The 9,874-nt window shown below is 26.3% G+C and overlaps 1 protein-coding gene across 8 annotated transcripts in view; it reads left to right on the top strand.

The window, feature by feature from the left end:
* Positions 1 to 4,357: 4,357 nt before the first annotated feature.
* Positions 4,358 to 9,874, top strand: part of LOC124427809 (octopamine receptor beta-3R-like) — a 127,270-nt gene continuing 121,753 nt past the window's right edge. For 4 of the 8 annotated variants that reach the window (XM_046971135.1, XM_046971133.1, XM_046971136.1 and 1 more), the window contains exon 1: positions 4,362 to 4,593. The gene's annotated coding sequence lies outside the window, so the exon portion shown is untranslated. Of the gene's footprint in view, positions 4,594 to 6,471; positions 6,488 to 9,874 lie in introns of those variants that run through there. The other 4 variants (XR_006943027.1, XR_006943026.1, XM_046971139.1 and 1 more) reach the window with 3 other exon arrangements.

Below are 9,874 nucleotides of genomic sequence, written 5' to 3'. Positions count from 1 at the left end.
TTGCAAATTGAATTTTATCATTGATTAAATATTATAAAATTTATAATTATATTTGAAAAAGCATTTAAGAAGAAAATTATTAAATAATTTTTAATGCATAGTTATGACTTAATAAAATAAATAAAATCTATTATTTTAGAAAATCTCGTTTATAGAATTGTTAATGAAATATAATATTTTATATATTCAAAAAGAAACAGAAAGTAAAAATTATTAATTAATTTTCAATATAAAACTAACTTATCGAATAAATGAAATTTATTTATATTGACAATTTTTTATCGTCAACGAAATACAATTGTTTACATACATATTTCGAAATGCATTTTGAAAAGAAAAGGAAAAGAAAAGAAAGAAGAAAAAAAAGAAGGAAAAACAAAGAAAGAGAAAAAAAAAAGAAAATAACTGACGATGAAAAAATAATTTTTAATGTAGACATGGGACTTGTTATAAGTGACATCTAATATATAATACAAAATTACATTTGGTATTATGAAAAAGAGATATAAAATGGTATTAGAGAAACCAGTCATGCGATCTAACTTGTCTCTATGGATAAGCTACGAACGTAGCTGTTTATTAGGTTCAATATCGTTTTATAAGATAGAAAAGGTAATCCGATCAGTGTACTTCTACTTTCGATCGTACTTTTGAAAGGGTCCGATAAATCGCCATATCATAATTTTTGATTATTCCTTTTTCTTTTTCTTTTCGATCCCTTTTTTTCTTCTTCTTCTTTCTGTTTTTTTTTCTTTCTTGTTCTTTCGAGAAGAGAACGTCGATTATTGTGCCCAGGATTCACATTTATCGAGTCTCGCGATAAGATTCTATTCATTCGTCGAACCATCAATATCTTATAATATATATATTATATATGTTATATATATATATATATATATATATATATATATATATATATATATACATTATATCGTAGCTTTTTGTAGATGAATCGAAAATTTATATTTATCTCTTTTTTCTGATTTTATTATTGGTCATCAATTTTTGAAATTGAATTTTGAATTGTCCGAAAGAAGAATTAATTTTTTTTTTTTTTTACATTACTACGTAGAACGATGAATATAGTCATTTTTTTTTCTTTTTCATTATGCATTTATTCTCAGAAATTATTGTACTCATAAGGAATTTTTACATTTTAAGAAGGTTAAGTATAAAAAAAAAAAAAAAAAGACAGAAGAAAATCACTTCTGTTACACGTTTGCGTTTCATTTGGAGATTAAGCGTTAGGAAATGATTCCTTCAATGAATCATCATTTTCCGATTAGGTATAGGAAATCATTATCTCTAATGAGTTGTCATTTTGAGGTTAATCGTTGGAAATCGTTCCAATAACGAAACGAGAATTGTCTGTCATTTTGAGGTTTGTTAAAGGAAATCGTTTCAATAACGATTAGTACATTATTTTGAAGTTTAAGGTATAACGATTGTCATTATGGGATTAGGTATAAAAAATTATGCTTTTACTTCTTATCCTTCTTCTACTTGTTATTATTATTATTATTATTATTATTATTATTATTATTATTATTATTATTATTATTATTATTATTATTATTATTATTATTATTATTATTATTATTATTATTATCATTATTCTAATCATGTTTTAGAATGATTTTGATATTTGAGATCATTGATGACATTTTCACGATTAATCGGTGTATACAAAATTATTCGTTTTTATTATTCTTATTATTCTTATTTTATTATTTTTATGATCTTGATCGTTGAGATCATTCATGACATTCTTATAACTAATTGTGCTTTATCACAATTAATTTGAGAAATGATTTTTATATATTTTGTCATTTTGAGGTTAAATATACTCGTCCACTTTTTTTTTTATTAGTTCAATTACTATAATTAAATTACTATAATTTGTTAGTATATAAATAATTTTTTGATCGTGATATTATAAGATCATCGTTTTGATAAAAAAAAAAAAAAAAAAAAATAGAAAAAAGAATTTATAGTAATAAATAAATGTTTAATAATTCTTAAGTAACTTTGAACATAGATGGTCATTTCGTTCTCTCGTTCAAACACACGTTTATAGCGATCTTCTCTTTCGTTCAATGCTCGGTCATTTACCGTAAGAGGATTCGAACAGTGCCATAGTAGATGGTCGACGACTACGATTTCCCCTGAGAGCGATATTACAGCTTTTTCCTTTTTCCTTTTCATCTTTTCTACTTCTACTTCTTCTTCTCCTTCTTCTTCTTCTTATTTTTATTCTTATTCTTATTCTTTCAAGGATTTGTGCATTTATGTGAAGAAGACATAATCTTTCAGTAGAAAATGCGAAGATTTTCTTTTCGATAAACAATTATGGAGTTGGATGAAAAAAAGAAGAAAAAAGGAATTATTTTCTTATTATCAGTCGTGAATTATTTTCTATCATAAAAGATTGATATTGAATTTTTTAAAAAAAGAAAAAAAAAAGAAAAAAAGGGGACACACGATAGTTTTGAATTTAAATTTTAATCGACCAGAAGAAATGAAATAAATTCAATGATTTAATGAAATATTTGGAATGTTAAGGAATTTCTTTGGTAGAAAAATAATTTTGTTTAAAAATGAAAGAAATCAGAACGTTGGATTCATTATGAAGACAAATAAATAATCTGATAGTAATAGCGACAAAGATTTAGAATAATAAATATTTTGTTCTTTATGTTTTTTCTTTTATTTTTATAGTTTTTTTACTTTTTCTTTTTTTATATAACTTCCAAATATTTTCTAAGCAGTTGTTTGTGTTCGATTAACAAAAAAAAAAAAAAAAAATCACTGAAGATTGTAACGTAATTTTCTTTATTTTTTAACTCGTGGAACTTTTGTCTTGTACTTCTATTAAAAATAATTATTGTTTATTTGTAGCAATGTCGTAGGACAGTGCCCTGATCTCTCAAAAATTAAATAACTATAATGATAAAGAAATCTGTCATTTATAGTATTCTTTATGGGAAAAGTAAAATTATTGAGATTTATGACAATGAAAAGATTGAAATATTTATATCACAAAAAATGGAATTTTTATAGAAATATTCTCTTTCCATCCTCAAGTTTTTCTATTATTAATATCAGAAATGCTACTATTTTATTCTTTGAAAAATAAATACAAAAAAAGAAACGAAAATTTAATAAAAATCTTTCCTACGTCTACCATATTAATCGTTTAATGGGATGCTACATTTTGTTTTAGAAATCTTAATAAGAACGAAGTACTTAATTATCATACTAATTATTAAATAAACAATTTCTTTGTATCGACGATGTTATTATAAAGAGAAATCGTGATTTCTGAAAAAGAAAGAAATGTATTAAAGTATTCAAAATGTCTGCCATTATAATCCTTTAATGCATGATGTTTTTTCTTTTTCATTTTTCTTTTTTGACAATTTTTTTAAGAAATAGAAATTAGCATAAATAACAAACGAACGACATTATTATGATTTCTAGATACAATAATTACTGCATATATTGATATTAAAAAAAAAAATTTATTAGTACATTGTAATTCTCCAATCATATACGTTTAAGGATCAATCTCTTTTTTATTTTTTTTTTATTTTCTAAATATTCCTACTTTTATTCCGATATTCTTTTATTTAAATTCATTTTGAATATTAAACAACGCTCTGACAAAAGACAAAGCCGTAATAATATATTTTCAAAAGAAAAGATGAACGAAATATCGTCAAACTTAAGTACTAACTATCTTCGTTTTACATTTATACAATAAATAAATCCATTTCCGTTTGATTGTTATTCTAACATTTTTCTTTATATAATTACCGTTATTTTTGATAATTTATTTTCATATTAGATCGATATCGTGAAAAATGGAAATTCGATGAAATAAGGAAGAAAATCTTAAAACCGTGAAATAGCACAGAGCCATTAAAAGTCTCAAAAATAGACACACACACGTTGATCGTATTTTACATGGGGAAAAAAAAGAAAAAACCAAAATAAGACAAAAACAAAAAAAAAGAAATTAATCCTTTCAACAAGAGAGAGAGAGAGAGAGAGAGAGAGAGAGAGAGAGAGAGAGAGAGAGAGAGAGAGAGAGAGAGAAGAAATCAGTGATACGTATGATAAAAGAGTAGGAGAATGATGGTGAAGCGATGATAGTGTGGTGGGTCGGGAGATGGGAAATGGGAGGTGGGAGATGGAAGATGGGAGATGGAAGATGGGTGATGAGAGGTGGTAGTTGATGGTGGGGAGGGGTAGTGGTGTAGGAATCGTTCGAAAGGGTCGTTTCGGCTGCGCCGCCGCTTCGATGGTGGCGCCGCTAAGCGTAAACTTCTCGAAATTCCATGATCGTTCGTTGGAAGCAGGGACAGTGCGCCCTGACCCGCGGTACGGGCTGAACTTTAGATTACGGTTGGTTTTTGTAACCCTCGGTTATATACTTATTCGTCGCATGGACAGTCTGTCGTTTTAAAACGATGAATGAAAGTATACATCTACGCGCGCGAAAATTAACTAAAACGATTCGTAACGTTGATTGGACGTAACCGTAATGAATTATTTACGAGCTATCGTCCCTACGAGAAACATTTAATTAAAGTATTTCGTGAAGTATTCTATTAGATGTACAAATCTCGAGTGATTAATCGTACTCGATTTTATTTTATTTTATTTTATATTATTTTATTTTTTGTTTTTTTTTTGTTTTTTTTTTCTTTTCTTCCTTTTTTCTTTTTCTTTCAATTTATGTCGCGTGTATGTGTGTATGTGTGTGTGTGTGTGTATATATATATATGTGTACGTGCATGCGTGCGTGCGTGCGTGCGTGAGTACATTGCTCTAATGTGTGCGCGTGTCGTCTTTACAATACACAATCGAGTGTAATAGGATGAAATAAGTGTATTTTCCTTTTTTTTATCTTATTTTTTGTTTTCTTTTATTTCCTTTTTTTAATATGCCTTTTGTTCCTTTTCTCGTTCTAATCTTCAAAATGAATTTTTATTCAAACGAATTATTATTACCGATTAATTTTTTTCATGGTTTCTATTTTCTTTTTTTAATTTATTTCTACCAATTAAAATTAACTCTCGTGTTAAACTTGGCGCATTATAAACGATTTTCATCTATTCATTCCTTTTGAAGACTTGATATTTTTTTTTCGAGGGTTGAGAGGTAGAATTGGGTTCGTTGGAAAATCGAAGACATCGGCTTTTTCAATTTTCATTGGGATTTTCTTAGGTTGTTTACGGTACCGCGTGTGTCTTTTATATATACATACATACATACATATATACATATATATATATATATTTATTTATATATGTGTATATATGTATATATACGCGTTAGGACTGCACGATTCGTCGTAGGCTGCACTTCCCGCGGAACTTTAATCGATACTTGACGTTGGATTCATCGAACGGCGTAGACCCTGGACGATGCAGGTTTTAGGGTCAAGAGTCGTGTCAGTCGAGTGTTCTCGATCCGTGTCGATCTCCTTTTTCATTTTTCCTCCTTTTTTTCTTTTCTCTCTCTCTCTCTCTCTCTCTCTCTTTCTCTCTTTCTTTCCCTTTTTTTTTAAATTTGTATTTCTAAAGACTTTTCTTTCTCTCTCTCTCTCTCTCCCTCTCTCTCTTCCTCTCTTTCTTTTCCTTTGTATCCTTATCACGGAAGGGAAAGCTTAAAAGTTTTTGATGTATCTAAGAGAAAGTTCATCTACGATATAAGATTATTAATCGATAGGTACGATATTTCAAAAATTAATCGAATGAGAATTGAAATTTTTTAATCGTTCGATTGATTGTAAACATAAAGCTAGAAAAATTTTCTTTATATTTCGTTTCAATCGTTGGGAAATGTTTTTACGATAAAAATAGACACGATATGTATATATATATATATATATATTATTCAACTGTATGATATCGATGATCGACAAATAAGTTTAGTATGGCAGATAAACAAAACGATAGAGTTCGTACTGAGACTAATAAAGAAAAAGAGTGGCGATTGTTTGTAAATTCGACGATACAAAAAAGCTTCTTCTCTTTTTTTTTTCTTCTTTCTTTGAGATTAATTAAGGGTTGAATAGATAGGATGAAAAATGATGAAAGAATGCTGTGATGTCTATTAATTAGTATATCTTATGCCGACGACGACTTTTTTGTCCTTGAAAATCATCATTCCTCTCTCTCTATCTCTCTCTCTCTCTCTCTCTCTCTCTCTCTCTCTCTCTTTCTCTCTTTCTTTTTCTCTTTCTCTCTTTCTCACTCGCCCTTTTTCTTTGGATAGAAGGGACCAGTCGAATCAAAATTAATACAAAGTTATATTTGTAATCATGTCAAAAAAAGAGAAATGGAGAGAGAAAGAGAGAGAGAGAGAGAGAGAGAGAGAGAGAGAGAGAGAGATATGGAAGAAAACTAATATAATGAAAATGAATTTATCAGGAACGACATGTGAGAAAGATTACATGAATATGCATGTCCAAGTGAAGGTAATTAAAATTTCAAGACATATACTACCCTGCAAAATAATGCAAAATAATTTTAAGGACCTATCGGCGAGTTAGTATTGCGTTGAGGTTTTTAAAATTCACCCCTTTAATTCATATTTTTTCGTCGGACGGTCTTGATCACGATTATAATCTTTCTGTGAGATTATTCTTCAAAAAAAATTTTTTTTTTCTTCTTTGTTTCCATTTTTTTTTATCGCAATACATTTTTTGGAAAATTTAATGCTCGTTTGTTCTCTTTTTTTTTTCAAGGAAAGTTTTACAAAAGTTTTTGTCGATAGTACGTTTTTTGCCGATATTTTTCGTTTTATTTTATCGCAATGTGACAATCGTACGAATGAATTGAATGCTCGAACACATTTTTTTTTTCATTATTTCGTACGTTCGTCCATTGTTTCTTTCTTTTCTTTTCTTTTCCTTTTTTTTTTACGATTAACATCTTTTTTGTTTCTCTTTTTTTTTCTTCGCCATATTAATTCCGAATATTTCTGTGAGATTATTATTATATCCTGTGAGAATATTCTTCGAAATTTTTTCGTTCTTCGTGGTAATACATTTCTCTCTTTTTTTTTCTTTTTTTTTTGTCTTTTCAGTTTTTCTTTTGGTTGTAATTTAATTTCTTTAGGAAGGAACATACATAAAATGTTGCGCTTCAGTTTCATTGTTGATTGCAATGTTTTCTTTATTTATTCTATTATTTTATTATTACGTCATTAATTAATTCTTAATACGGATTAGAAATGAATATAAAAATAGAACACTTTTTTCAGTTTTATTCGATCGTTTATCGTTTTTGATGATGAATAATTTTTTTCTACTTCGAACTTTCTTCTCGTCGGATGATACTTTCGTAAATTATTTCTTTTGGATTTTTACATTTTTTTTTTTTTTTTTAAAGAAATTTACGTTTTTCGAAGAAAATAATAATAATCTAATCAACTTCTTCACCGATATATTTCGTTTATTTATCATTTCGCAATGCTTACAATGATTCGCGTAATCGCATTTTCGAGTTCGTTCGAACTTTTATTTTCGTTCTTAAAGTTTTACATTTTCTTACTAGTTAATCTCGAATCAATGTTCGAGTAGATTCATTAAAAGTTAGTTTCTTTTTGATTCCGTCTTATTCGACGCGAATGAATTCTTTTCTTTTTATTATTTTATTTTTTCGATAATTCCAGAATATATTTTCGAGGTCAATTTGTTGGTTTCTATTCCTTTGCAATAAGTTTAACAAGGGGTCATTAGGTTCGAACATAAAAATCGAACATTTTTTCTACTTTGATTCGAGTGTACGTCCATTATTTTCGTAGATAAAGTTCCTCATGGAGGAGCGGTGTGTCGTGTGGTTCGTTAGATCGATTCGCATCGTTGTGCAGATTTTTTTTGTTATTTTTTTTTTTTTTAATTATCATTCATTGAAACCACGTAACGGCGATCCATCGATATTATCTTTCCCATCCCTTATCGCATATCGTACAACGTTTTATTCGTACGATCGTTTATTTCAGTCACGATCAAACCGTGAAATCGTTAAATTTCACAAAAGCAACCCAATTTCATAACTTCTCGCGATGGTTTGTTATTATTATTATTATTATTATTATGATTATTATTATTATTATTATTATTATTATTATTATTATTATTATTATTATTATTATTATTAGTATTATTATTATTATTGTTATTATTATTCTCTTCTTCTGTTTTCTTTTTTATTTTATTTTTCTTCTATCTGCTGTTTTATTGTATTTTTTTATTTTTTTATTTTTTTTTTTAATATAGAAATTATTCAAATCACTTGAAATGAATTTGTTCATCGATCACTTTTTTTTTCCTTGTCGTTAGAAGAAAAAAATTTTCTTTCTTTTTTTTTCCAACGAGTCTCAATTTAATCGTCCATAGTTTAACAGCTTTTAACATTAAACAACACGACTTTGATTAATTATTATTAAAATTTTTTTCTTATGTAATTTCATCGTATTTGAAAATATTCTAATTAAAATAAATGATCATTGAGGAAACCAAATATTTTTTATTCTTTTTTCTCTTTTTTCCTTATTTTTTTTTTGGTTTTTTTTTGTTTTTTTTAAACAGATTCGTCTAATTATTATCTAACGTTTAAATATAATTAAACAATGGAAATAATATATTCCAAATAGAAACTATTCGTTAAATTTAATTTAATTTTTTTTTTTAACGTTTATCCAATTGTTATTTAATATCCGCGATCGTTATAGAATACAAATAATTTATATTTATTTCAAAAGATCTAAGGGTACAGTTAGATAATTAATTTCTATTTTTAATGTATTGAAAAAGTAACGATCAGGTTTAAAATTAGATGAATATTCGGTGAAACGACACTAACTCTTTCGGCGAACATTTCAATCAATATTAGGCCTGCCTGGGAGTAAAACTTTCTCGAATTTCACACCGTCGAATTTGGCGTCGTCGTCGGATATTTGTCAGCAGAACACACCAATAGCCTCGTTAATTGTTCCCAATTGGATTTTGTGCTTCGACATCGACAAGTTCATTTGCCAACGTTACGTCTCGGACATATATATATATATATATATATATATATATATATATATATATATACACATATATATAGAATATATTGAAACGATGCATAGTGAATAATTATGTATTCGCATTGCCTTTAGATGGACACGAAGAACTAGAAATATTTTTGATATTATCAATCAAACGTCCGACCATGTTTGAATTAAAATCACGTAACGCATATTCATTATTCATTCTTTATATTTATATTATTATATTATTATATTTTATATTATTTTATTTTATTTTATTATTGTACAATTAATTAAGTTAATAATTGACTTTACATAAATATTTATATTTGTAATAATATAATTGAGATTAATTATTTTTTATTTCTCTTTATTTCCTTTGATTTTTTTTTTTTAGTTTTGTTTTGTTTTCTTTTGTATTATAGAATGATATATAATGGATTTGTATAAATCTTATTGTATATTTGTTCAAAAGATTATTATTATATAATAGATGTTATGCCAAACGTATTTTGCGTTTTTTCGCGTAATTTATCATTCTTTTTCTTTTCTTTTCATTATTTTATTGTATATATATAAAATAAAATACATATATATATTATATAATATATATATGTATATACATATTATATATATATATATATATATATATATATATATATATATATATTAATAATTAATTTAATGATTAATACGTTATTAAAATTAATTAAATAATTTATTTACTCTTTGATGTATTGTATTCTATCACTTATATAAATATTAATTGATGATAAATTAGAAAATATATATATATATATATTTATTCTATATTTATTATTTT

Source organism: Vespa crabro, chromosome 11 (genome assembly GCF_910589235.1).
Source record: "Vespa crabro chromosome 11, iyVesCrab1.2, whole genome shotgun sequence".
Lineage (NCBI taxonomy): Eukaryota > Metazoa > Arthropoda > Insecta > Hymenoptera > Vespidae > Vespa > Vespa crabro.
The sequence above is the reverse complement of the archived record's forward strand: the minus strand, read 5'-3'. Positions and strand labels throughout refer to the sequence as shown.